Source organism: Chelonoidis abingdonii, chromosome 8, assembly GCF_003597395.2.
Source record: "Chelonoidis abingdonii isolate Lonesome George chromosome 8, CheloAbing_2.0, whole genome shotgun sequence".
NCBI classification, from domain to species: domain Eukaryota; kingdom Metazoa; phylum Chordata; order Testudines; family Testudinidae; genus Chelonoidis; species Chelonoidis abingdonii.
Window position 1 is genome coordinate 38,508,401 of NC_133776.1, and position 13,405 is coordinate 38,521,805.

The 13,405-nt window shown below is 40.3% G+C and overlaps 1 protein-coding gene across 1 annotated transcript in view; it reads right to left on the minus strand.

Moving 5' to 3' along the window:
- Nucleotides 1–2,527: 2,527 nt before the first annotated feature.
- MOGAT1 (monoacylglycerol O-acyltransferase 1) overlaps nucleotides 2,528–13,405 on the minus strand; it is a 75,230-nt gene continuing 64,352 nt past the window's right edge. The window contains exon 7 of the mRNA XM_075068975.1: nucleotides 2,528–2,998. The gene's annotated coding sequence lies outside the window, so the exon portion shown is untranslated. The remainder of the gene's footprint in view (nucleotides 2,999–13,405) is intronic.

The following is a 13,405-nucleotide window of genomic DNA, read 5'->3' on the forward strand; positions in this document are numbered from 1 at the left end:
TAGACTGGAGGATATATCCACTTGGAAAGCTGAAAACCTGTATCAGAAACATCATAGACAATGGAATATTGCAGGAGTCGGCAACCTTTCAGAAGTGGTGTGCCAAGTCTTCATTTATTCACTCTAATTTAAGGTTTTGCATGCTGGTAATACATTTTAATGTTTTTAGAAGGTCACTTTCTATAAGTCTATAATATATAACTAAACTATTGTTATATGTAAAGTAAATAAGGTTTTTAAAATGTTTAAGAAGCTTCATTTAAAATTAAATTAAAATGCAGAGCCCCCCAAACAGGCAGCCAGGACCCGTGCAGTGTAAGTGCCACTGAAAATCAGATCGCGTGCCACCTTCGGCACCCATGCCATAGGATGCCTACCCCTGGAATATTGCATTGCTAGTAACTAGGATTTTTCTCAGCCTGACAAATGAGTAACTTCAATTCAATGAATTCTCAGAACATCTCAATGTAATATTAAAGCGAGGATCTTAAGTTAAAGACTTGAGAGAGAGTATAAGGTTGAATCAAGTACTAGCACATTTAAATAGACTTCAGAATTGTACCATTCTATTTTATATTATAAGATATGTCAGAGAACACTGCAAAATATAGAACTGAATGCTTATGGTACCAAGACAAATAGGAAATATATGGACAAAATAGAGAAGCTAGATTCAAACACAAGACTCACAAAAGGCCTTTTTTGTTTAACCTGCAGTAAAATGTGCAGAGAGCACTTTTGTATGATCATTATATGCTGACATTATCACCCAATATTTGAGAAAAGGCATTAAAATTGAAGACAGTTGTGATTGCTATGATAAAGGTGTTGCAACATTCTGTGTTTAGATACAGCATGGCTTGGTCTGACCCAGTATGGCTGTTCTTATGTGTATAACATCCCCCTTGCAACTCTGTGTATAAATATCTTAATGTTCACAACTTTAAAAGTTTCATTACTGTTTTCATAGACTTCTTCACTAAGCATCCACACTGCCAACAGCTGCTGAGATAAAGACTCAAATTTTGGGGAGTCATGTTGATGTAGCATACCACCCCATCCTCTCTGAGGCTGCCTTCAGTTCTCCAGAATCTAAAAAACAAAAAACAAAACCAAAAAAAACCACACCCACAGATCTTTGGTTGTTATGGCTGCAAAAAAAATTTTGAAAATGTGAGCCAAGTGTACCCAATACAGCAATTTGCCTGAGTTTACAGAGAGTCTGAAACAATAGTTCTGAGATATGAAAAGCCTGTTCATTTTAGTGGATACCATCTCAGATGCTAATGATGAAACTTTAAGTATCAACATTGTTAACAATTTCAGTGATCATCAAAATATGAAGAAAGGTGAAAAAGTATCATATTATGAAGATCTACACAGTCAATTCTAACTATAGTTTACCACCAGTTATTTTTAATCCTAGTCATGAAGAAACCAGTGTAGTACAGGGGGAATACACAATCATATTTTGAACAGCTATACAATCAACAGAGAGCACAGTCTTACTTTGTTGTCCCAAATGGATGCATTTTATGTATGTTATGGTTAGAAGAGTACCATTACTCTCTGGTCCAAATTCAACTCCTGGCTGAGTTTACAAGCACATGTAATGAGTAAATTCCCTTTTCTCAAAATATTTAAGAACAGACAAGAATGACATTAATATACTAATTCTTTTAGGTTTATGTATTTCTTCACCCAGCTGTTTCACAGCCCACTTCACTGGAAGTAACAATTAATTAAACAGATGGCACTTAAACCATGAAAATAGCAGTTATTTTAGAATGATAGAAACTCCAACTTACAATCTTATTTTTTCAAAGACAGGCTTTGATGAGCTATGCTTTACCCAAATGTTTGTAGAATAGCTTTCATCATGGTACAGGTTAACTCCTGTCACCATTTCATGTTAGTAAAAATAATATCTGGCATTTACATATAGCATCTTTCGTCTTTAAGGATCCTAAAGGCCTGATCCTGCAAGGTGCTGAATGTCCTCAAGTATCACTGAAGGGCACCTCTCACAATGTTGCCAGCTCACATGATTTTATCTTGAGTCTTGTGAGAACAGGTGTTTTTCCGAAAGCACCAGCTTCGGAGCCAGGTGAGTATGAGATACTTTCTTTAAATCTGAAAACAGAGATTAAGTTGTTGTGGTGAAAAGCTCAAAAACAAATCTTACAGAAACCAGAAAACATATTTTAAAAATCCACAATTTCATCTTCTTGGGCTTGACTCATGATTTTTTGAATGTTTGGGGTTGGCTATGCTGTTCTCAGGAGGCAATCTTTATTTACAGGGCCAGGGAGTTCAAACACACTTAAAATTCAGTCATTCCAGTCATGGCAGCTGTGGAACAACACATACCAACATTACACAACAGCCTAGGAGAGGAAGTGAAGAATACTATAGCCCAATGAAAACATAGGAATAGTATCACTTCAATTGGCAATTTGAAAAAAGAAAGGACTGTATTTCACACAAACTGTCCTTTAAAAACATATGCACAAAACACATGCCAGGAGAGAGATGCCAATGAATGAATAGGCATGAGGATGAAATTGTGATTATGGCACATGACAGTAACATGTAGTTATATTCCAAGAACTGGACACACCCAGGAAATTCAGTATTCAGGAGTTGGTAAAGTACATCTTCTTCCCTGAAGTCATCGGCTTGCATCACATTTCAGCTGGAAGAAAACATGGCTGTAAGATGCTTCTTTCTCCTCAATGAGTCTCTGTAATAGCTTAGTGAATGGAGGATGGTTGAGTGATAATTTAGTTACTTAACTCTTGATGTAGAGTGAATTCAAATGCCAAGAACACTAGCTGATCTGAAGGGTATCAATCAGTAGGAAGGGGCCTATTTAGATTGTAAGCTTCTACTTAGTTTGCAAGCTTGTTGCGGCAGAGACGATCATCTTTTTGTTCTCCATTTGTACAGCACTTAGCCTTGTGGGAGCCTGGTCCATGACTAGGGCTCTTAGGCAGTCCTGCGATACACATAATAATGTTATTTTATCTTACAGCTGTTAGGCTTGATTTTAGTCTCACTTACAGCAGTTTTACATCAGTGTGACTCCCTTGACCTCATTGGATTTACTCTTAACTTACACAAGTGTGAATGAACTGAAAATCAGGGCCCCTACCTTTACTCTGGATTTCTTTACAGTCTGGAATGATAGTTGCACACCAGCTTGCCTGGAATGTTGTCACTATACACTTCTGTTCTTCCTGGACATGCGTCACTTATGTCACTCTTCTATTTTCCAGCAACAGCCAGAGACTAGAAAAGAGAGCCAAGTCTGCTTGCCCTATTCCCCTTCTTCCTCACACCAGCAGCACAAGCTGCCCAAGGACATTGGATTCCAGGCAGCCTCAGCACCTAGTGATAGATCAAGACTAAATGGGGCCTGGATCCAATCTAGCTATAGGATCCCCTACACACACACACAAACATGCTCATGGAGGTCCTGACTTCTGTCCATCAAAGCTGTTTCCTGTTCCTCCAGCATTCTCAGATGGTGGGCCCACCCTTGGACCCATACTTTGTGTGTACACAGACCGCTCTTCTAACTCAAGGCCCAGATCCACAATTCCTGTCTTCTTCCACTCCTGCCAGCACCTCCATTTCACCCACCAGCATGACTTTTGCTGCCTACCGTACTCTTTTCTGCTCACCTTGCATCACATCCCTTCTGTCCCATACTCCTTCGTTCAGTTTCTCCCTCTCCATCTACCTCTCCTCTTTAACTCACATGAATTCTATTACTTCTCTCCTCCCAGCATTTTCTCTGCACATTTCAACCATTGCGAAAAACATTATGACAATCATAAACAACTTTATGAAATGTGGGAGGATCTGGATGCTTTTGTAATTTAACCACAGCATCCACTTGACCTTACTGGTGTAACCCTTATTCTCTTTCCCCTCCTTCTTCCCTTTGTTTATCTGTATCACTTGTATTATGTGTGACCTGGACCTTGATCATGCAAATAGATGTGCCAATGGAATTAAAATGGGAATAAAGGTTCGTGCTTATATATCTATTTGCAGGAGAGTAGCCTTAGATTGTAAATTCTTTCTGGCCAGGGGAAATATCTTTATACATCTGTAAGGCCTCATGCACACTTGTGGTACTGTACAACTAAAACAAGCTTTCACTAATACATATTGACTCATCGTCTTCATCAGTCATGTCATGTATCTTTATACATCTGTGACACAGAAGCCCATGGTGGTTCCCTGCTCTGTGTCAGCACCTCTTATCAGGCCTGGCATATTCAGTGCACTCCGACACACTGTTGTCATAACATATACCCAAAAGGTGGCATGTAATATATCATTGGAAAACTAATGACCCACTGATCATTAAGATTCTGACATGATGTATGCATGGTCAGTCCACAAAGGACTATATTGAAATATGCTGCAAATATGTTTTTAACATGCATTTGTCAAACAGTGCCTAAGCCACACCTGTTCCAAACAAAGGAATGTAGTTCTGCCTGCTTGAATGGGTTTCCAATGTAAATTAGGCAGATGTGATCAAAGACAAATTAAAACACATTTACATACAAGGCAAACAAAGCCATAAGGAGAGCACATGGGGAAAGAACACTACCTAGCAATCTTGATGGTGATTGCAGACTGCACCCATGGGAAACCTTCCTGCCTTTTGAAGCAGGGTCAGGGAATTTTGGGAAGATGTAAACAGAGAGAAAAAGCCATTTTGGCATTCTTCACCTGAAGAGACAAAGGAACCAAGCACTGAGATCTGCGAAGGGTCCTGGCCAGAAAGTCTGGTGAGCCATGCTGGAAAAGAGATTTGGTTGAAAACACTTCTTTGCAGAAGAGAGTTTAATTTGTTAGATCAGGGTTTAGTCTTAGAAAGGATTAGAAGCAAACAAAAGTAAAAATATATTTCTATCTTAATTCCTTATACTTGGTGTCACTTAATCCTATGTCCTTTTGTTAAATAAACTTATTTCACTTTTAATATAAACCAGTTCAGTGCATTGATTGAAGGGAAAGGTGCATTAACCCCAGTTAAGCTAACAAACTGTAATGTGTTGTCTCTTTAAAGGAGCAACAAACTGACTATAATCTGAGTGAGTTCCAGAAGAGGGCTGGACATTGCTTGCAGACAATTTCAGGACTGGGTGGGTGCTGGGGTCATGCTGCAAAGAGTAACTGGGTGGTGAAAGCCAGGGTGTGACCTGCATGTTTGTATGCAAGCTGTTGGTGTCCAGGCTGTGAGTCATATTAGCATGGCATTTAAGGCATCCAAAGATGCAAGGCAGATGGCAACACAATCTCTCACTGGTCTGGGTTGAAGCAAAGCATCGCGACATAAACACTTATGATGGTGTCAAATAATAATTCCCTTTCCCTGTCACACAAGCCACTTCCTTCTATTTTTACTTACACTGTGGGTTGAGATGTCCCAAGAAGGCAATAAGAACTAGCCATGCATCTGCTGAACTGGAGAGCAAGCCTGCATGTGCAGGAAGTGTGATGCTTTTAAAAACAATACCCCGGTGCCCCATTTGTTTCATACTCATGTTCATCAATACTAATTATAATAATAATCCTCATTCATAACAGGCTTAATTATCAAGTCTAAATAACTATATCTTCTTCCCTTTAACTGTGTTATTCAATTCTCCCCTGCTTGGGCGACAGATTGCTAGGGCTGAAATTAGAAGGGTTACCAACTGATGCTAGCTCTTTAGTTCTTGTTGGCTCAGAACAGCTCTTGCTGTTGGTTTTTGTTCATTCATTCAGTGGATGGTTGAGAGGATGGGATAATAGGCCTTTGATTTGTTCACAGAAATAAGTTCCTGGCTCTCTGAGACTTGTAGCCAGCACTGGCAGGAGAATATTTTTCTTTGGGGTCTTGCTGTTCACAGAGTGAAGGTGTTGCTGCCCCCAAAGATAGACATTCAAAAGTCATATTTAAACAGAGAACTATTAGATAAGGCCAAAGGGTGTCATACTCAACATTTCCCTTCTCCTGCAAGTTCCACTAGAAATGACACGTACTAAATACAGGCTAAATTCTGTAGTTCTTAATCAATTAAAACTCCCGTTATCTTCAGTAGTTTTGCCTAATTAAAAAATTCAGAATGTGGGACTGTTTCAAGACCTAAATATCAAATCCTGAGGGAGTGAGAAGTTCATTTTCAGACAATGTTCTGTTTATTATAATGATCAACATATTTACTGAGGAGGATGACTCACCCTATTCTCTGTATTATCTGCCTGGGACTACTTCTCCAAGTAAGTACTCACCAGTATGAGTAAGAGCTCTACAATCTTCCCCATCTACATTAATTCTCCACCTACACACACACACACACACACACGCTATTTAAATCAGAGTAAGTTGCACTGGGCACCATTTCCATCATTGCAGCATGTCTATACCGACACAGCATAACTACAACAGTGACTACAAACCCAGTGTCGACAAGGCCTGAGGTACATAAATAGATTGTAAAAATGTTATTGTACATAAGACCAAGAAGTTTACATACTGCATTTACTATGGGGTCAAATCCCAAAGTCCTTTCATTTTTCTCATCCCTAATTCAAGAAAACTTCCACTGAAGTCAGCAGGCCAAATGCTACACTCAGCTACACCAATGTAAGTTTATATTGTAAGTAGGTAGGGCTGTACATCTCTGACCTCTGCTGAAAAATAGAAACATAATTTGAAGCTAGGCTTTCCTTTTTACAGAGCTGAATTAAAACACCATGGGTGAAATCATCTCCCCAGTGAAATCAATAAGAGTTTTGCTAATAACTTCAATGAGGCCGGATTTCACCCCAGATCCAGACACCTCCATACTTGATGGAAGTTCAGATCCAGGGCTGACACATCTTTTTGAATGTAAAATATCTCATTTACATCTAAGATAGAACTGTTCAGCTTCATTGTAGCTTTATGGTCTGGAATCTAAAATTGCTATTTCATAAGATTTTGTAGAATTAAGATTGTCTATAAATTGGTGGTTTTGGATCACAGGGATTCATGCAAACTTTATTCTCAGTCTTTGATTTGAGTGGAATGATCCCCAAGAAATCAAAAAGATCAAGGAGTACTTGTGGCACCTTAGAGACTAACAAATTTATTTGAGCATAAGCTTTCATGCGCTAAAACCCACTTCATCAGATGCATCCAGTGGAAAATACAGTAGAAAGACATATATATATATATATATATGGAGAACATGAAAAAATGGGGGTTGCCATACCAATTCTAATGAGACTAATCAATTAAGTATTATCAGCAGGATGGCCCATTTCAAACAATTGACAAGAAGGTGTGAGTAACAGTAGGGGAAAAATTAGAATGGGGAAATAGTTTTTAGTTTGTGTAATGACCCATCCACCTGAAACTGCTGCCGTTCATCTGGTTTGCAGCAAAACAACTCACATATTCAACTAGCCATGAAGCTAGGATCCAGATCTGCACTTTCACAAAGCTCAAAGGGTTGGATAGGGAGTTCCAATTCAGCCTCATCTTGAATTCTTTCTGCAAAACCATTCATTTGTCCAAATGCGCTTGGAGCCAGGTTCATGAACTTTTTGAGGAACTTGGGCTGAATTTCAAGTTTGTAATGAAACCCCAGACCAGGGGAGTTTCAAATAGTTTTGTGTTTCATAGTGAAGTTTCACCCAGCTCCACTCATTATTTAAGTAGAGGTACCCTTGGGACACTAGTGCATTCATTCATATTAAAAAGATGCAATTATGCCAAGATCAAAGACAGTTGTTTCCACATCTTTGGCTGATTAATTTTTAATCTTAGAAATAAACCAATTTATTATTACTAATTCAGAGTTGAAGATAAATATTTTCCTGCTGCACTCAGATTATTTTAAGGTATTACTTTCAAGCAATAAACTGGGTGGAATCAAGGTATCTTATAAAAACCCATTAATCAAAAGCTCTAAAATTGGTTTGAGAAAAGAAACTAGATCAAGATTCCATTCTTTATCATATATCAGTTGGACTATTCACATGCATATAAAGTTGCAAAATTCTTTGCAGGCTCAGGAGCTTAATTATATCCCCCATTTATGATCATTTTCAGCTGTAGATCACTACCAAAATGTAAAGAGACAGCTGAAAACCTCATTTTAAGCATGAAGAGAGCCCAGAAATATGATTCAACTTTTGTGGCTTTTTAAATTTTATAAATGTGTTAAAAGAGGAAAGTTGAAAAGTCGTGCCATAGACTAAAATATAATGTTATATCCAATCCTATGCATGCTATTTTAACATTACCATTCCAGAGTCTGACATCTCAAAATGCTGCATTTCTAGTGAACCCACAACTGGCGCATAGGCCTTGTCTACACTACTGGGCTAAGTAGACCTAAGTTACGCTACTCCAGCTATGTGAATAATGTAGCTAGAGTCAACTTAGCTTAGGTTGACTTACTGCGGTGTCTACACTGCACTGAGTCAACGGGAGAGCATCTTACTTACCTTACTTCTCTCATTCTGGTGGAGTACCAGAGTTGACCAGAGTGTGCTCTGCAGTTGATTTCACTAGACCTGCTAAAAGAGTTACCATTGCATCAATCACAGCAGCGTCCATCCCTGGTAAGTGTAGACATGGCCATATTTTCCTCCCTGAGATTTAATTAAAATCCCTCTAAACTCATAATACCAAGGAGAAAATAACAGTGTTGGAATTTTGCTGGGATTGAGCCATGCTACTTTAAAAACACACCTTTATACCTTCTATGCTTTCATGATAGAAGGCAAGATTAAATTATATGGAGCTCTCCACAGGTTCTAGCAACTGAGTTACAACTCTGGACAATAGCCAGGTATGCAGTTTTCACTTGGACTCTGCACTGCAGTTTAAAGGAGCCAGAAAAAAATCATATATACAGTTAGAACTAGTGAGAAAATAAGCAGCAGGTGGCGATGGCGTGGAGCACACTAACTATATCAGGGGGAGGGTTACATTGTACTCCAAACAATTTTCATTTTTAATGTTATAGATTAAAAACACAGCTGTCCAGCTGCTTTCCACTCTCACAACACCAGGCATTGATTTCAATGGCTTGGCCATTCCATCCAAATGTTCATTCTGATGCGTGATTTCTAAAGGGGAGATAACACTGGGGACCATAGGTGCTCAGATTCATAGATTCCAAGGCCAGCAAGGACCATTGTGGTCATCTGACCTGACCACCTGTATAACACAGGCCATAGAACTTCCCCAACATAATTCCTAGGGCAGATCTTTTAGAGAAACATCCAATCTTGATTTAAAAGTTGTCACTGATGAAGAATCCACCACGACCTTTTGTAAATTGTTCCAACAGTTAATTACCCTCACTGTCAAAAATGTACACCTTATTTCTAGTCTGGATATGTCTATTTTCAACTTCCAGCCATTGGCTCATGCTGTTACCATGTTACCTTTCTCTGCTAGATTGAAGAGTCCATTATTAAATGTGTTCCCCATGTAGACACTTGTAGACGTAATCAAGTCAATCCTTAACCTTCTCTTTGTTAAGATAAATAGCTTGAGTTCTTTTAGTCCATTATTATAAGTCATGTTGTGTAATCCTTTAATCATTCTTGTAGCTCCTCTCTGAACCACCCAGTTTATTAATAACCTTCTTGAACTGTGTGCATGAGAACTGGACACAGTATTGCAACAGCAGTTGCACCAAGGCCAAATACAGAGGTAAAATAATCTCTCTACTCCTACATGAGATTCCTCTGTTTATGCTTCCAAGGATTATGTTAGCTATTTTTGGCCACATTGTCACACTGGGAGCTCATATTCAGCTGATTATCCACTCTGACCCCCAAATCTTTTCACAGTCACTGCTTCCCAGGATAGGGTCCTCCAGTCTGTAAGTATGGCTTGCACTCTTTGTTCCTAGGTGAGTACATTTATGCATAGCCATATTAAAATATATTTTGTTTGCTTGCACCCAATATAGAAAGTGAACAATAGTGCACTGAATCAGTGACCTGTCCTCTTCATTATTTACCACTCCCCCAATTTGTGTGTCCTCTGCAAAGTTTATCAGTGATGAATTTTATGTTTTCTTCCAGGTCATTGATAAAAATATTAAAAAGTGTAGGGCCAAGAACCAATCCCTACAGGACTGCACTGGAAACACACCTGCGTGATGACTGTTCTTCATTTACAATGATATGTTGAGACCTCTCAGTTAGCCAGTTTTTAATCCATATAATGTATACCAAGTTCATTTTATATCATTCTAGTTTTTTAATCAAAATGTTGTGTGGTATCAAGTCAAACACCTTACAGAAGTGCAAGTATATTATGTCCACTATCACACTATCATCCTTATCAACCACATTTGTAATCTCCTTCAGAAAAGATATTAAGTTAGTTAGACAGGATCTATTGTCCTTAAGCTCATGTCGATTTGCATTAATTATATTACCCTCCTATAATTCTTTATTAATCGAGTCCCATGTCAACCGCTCCATTATCTTGTCTGGGACTGATGTCAAGCTGACAGGCCTATAATTATCCAGGTCATCCCATTTACCCTTTTTAAAAATTGGCACAACAATAGCTTTCTTCCAAGCTTCTGGAACTTATCCAGAGCTCCAAGACTTATTGAAAGTCAACGTTAACAGTCCAGCAAGCTCCTTGGCTTGGTCTTTTAAAACTCTTGGATGCAAATTATCTGGAACTGCTGATTTAAAAACAAGTTAAAGGGAGCATGTGAAGGCAACATGGCACCCGTATACTGGAGAACAAGCAAGGGGGCGATGGGGTGGGGTGGGGTGAAGAGTTGTACCTGTGTGTGCACTTCAAAAGGACACATTATTGGACTATAAGAAGAAAGGAAAAGAACCCCTTTGATATCCATGGAGTGGGGGAGATTCATTAATGATTCAACTTAAAATCAGCAAGCTCTGCAAAGGACTTTGAGGGTGAGAAACAAAAGAGTGTAGCCTCATGGTCCCCAAACTTTTCACATCGTGCCCCCATGCCCCAGGAGCCACAGTCGGGAACCAGGAGTCAGGAGCCAGGACCCCTCCTGGGAGGGGTGTGGACAGGATTAAGGGACCCAAGGCTGGGGTCGGATCCACAGCAAGCCAGGAGTCAGGGGCTTAGGCTAGGGCCCCAACTGGAGATGGGTGCGGGGCCAGGAGTGGGGTTGGGGCGAGGTTATGGTTGGGGGCCAAGGCTGGGGGTGGTGCTGGACCTGGGAGCAGAGCCACAATCAGGGCCATCAGCCAAGGTCATGTCCAGGTGCAGAGCCAAGACCAGAGGTTGAGCTGAGGCCAAGAGTGGAGCTGGGGCCAGAAGCTGGGGCCAGAATAGAGGTGGGACCAGAGCAGGACTCTCTCCCTGTTCTCTAGATGAGGATCAGCAGCTGCACAGCCAGCAGAACAGGAATTTTGAAAGAGGTAGCAGGCACAACGAAAAATCACTACATCTTTGGGAGTGGGTTCTTTATCTTAGCAGTAGCACAAACTGAAATCATGCATGCTTGGAAAGTTCAGTTTGTATTTGTAAGCAGAATGGTTGGGCTCATTCCAGAAAGTGTTAGCAAGGTCTTATGATCCACAGCATCATTGCAAGCTAGAGTCAATACCATTGCAAAACATAGTTATCTGATGTAGTTGTGTTATTTATGTGGCAAAAAATACAGTAGAACATTATCAGCAAGTTTAAAGGAAAATATGGATAGATAATGTCCACACTGTTGTCAGACACTGTCCTTAATTATATAGCACAATTTTGATCTGCAAAATTCTACACAGTTAAGATACTAAGGTCTACAGCACAACCAATAATGCTCTACTTCTAATGAAGAAATAGAAAGGATATAGATGCCATTGACAGAATATAATAATGCTTAGGGTTTAGCGGCTGCTGTAGCACTTCAGTGTAGATGCTACCCACGCAACAGAAGGGGTTCTCTCATGTGTGTGGGTACTCCACCTCCCCGAAAGGCTATAACCAACAGGCTTAGTACTATCTATTCTGGGGGTTAGGTCTCTATAGCTGTGTCTCTCAGGTGTGTGGAGTTTTCACAACCCTGAGAGATGTAGCTATGCCATTGTATATTCCTAGTGTAGACTAGCCCTTAGTATTTATGTAGTGCTATACAATCATCATTCACAGCACCCCCGTGAAGTTCTGCAGTCAGGGCTGGTGCTTCCATTTAGGTGGCCTAGGCAATCGCCTAGGGCGCCAGGATTATTGGTGGCTGGCATTTTGCCAGAGGGGGCAGCAGGCGGCTCCGGTGGAGCTGCCGCAGTCATGCCTGTGGAGGGTCCGCTGGTCTGTCGCTCCGGTGGAGCTGCCACAGTGGTGCCTGCGGACGATCGGCTGCTCATGCGGCTCCGGTGGACCTCCCACAGGCACCACTGCGGCAGCTCCACCAGAGCCGCAGGACCAGGGCGTGGGGCGGCGAAATTGCCGTACGCGTAGGGTGCTAAAACTGCTAGCACCGGTCCTGACTGCAGTACAGCACTCTGACTACATCTTCACTGTTGGGCACCTAGATCCACATTTAGGCACCTAAAGTAGCCAGTTTTTCAAAGCTGCTGAATACCTACTACTCCTAGTTGCTTCAGCATCTCAACCAGGGAGCAAACTGCAATTTAAACAGCATGTTTGATTGCTAGGCTACCAAGGGGCAGTACCTCCAATTGTAAAGACTCTATATGGAGTAAACAAACTCTAGTTTCAGATTATAGGTTAGGCCCTGTGCCTTCAATATACCTGTAAAACATTTAGTACATTTTGAGTGCTACATAAGTGTCTGAACTTGATAAAGAGAATATTAATTTTTGACTGGGTGCAGTTGGTCAATTTCTCTCTTGTTATGTGGGCGCGATGTTTTAATTTCATCTGAGTTTTCTTCTACTCCTCTTCCCACCACACCTCCCCCTTTCTGTATACATTCCTTGCATCACATTGTAAAGGACAGGCTGTTGTTCCAAGTGTGAAAAGTTGCTAACGTGCTTATGCACGTTAATTACTGTGCCTGTTTAATCTCACATAGTGCAGATTAGTGCTGTCACATACTGTTCCAAGAGTAATTCATGGAGCAGGCAGATGTGCTATCATTCAGTCCTTTTAATTAGAGAAACCTCTGCGTTAAAGTGCAGCAGAGTTGCTTAGTTTGAAGCTAGAGAATGCTGAATGATACCACAAATGGAAATGCGTCAAATTGAGTTACAAATCAGTATGTGGTGCATGAATACAAAAGGTAGATCAAAATATTAAGATTGTAATAGAAGTAGACAAACAGGAAATTGTACAGGCAGGCTTTGGACTCATGTTGGGACTAGAAAACATAATGAACCATGATTCAGTTTTACTGGCTGAAAACTTGTTTTCAAGACTCCATAGGTAGAAACA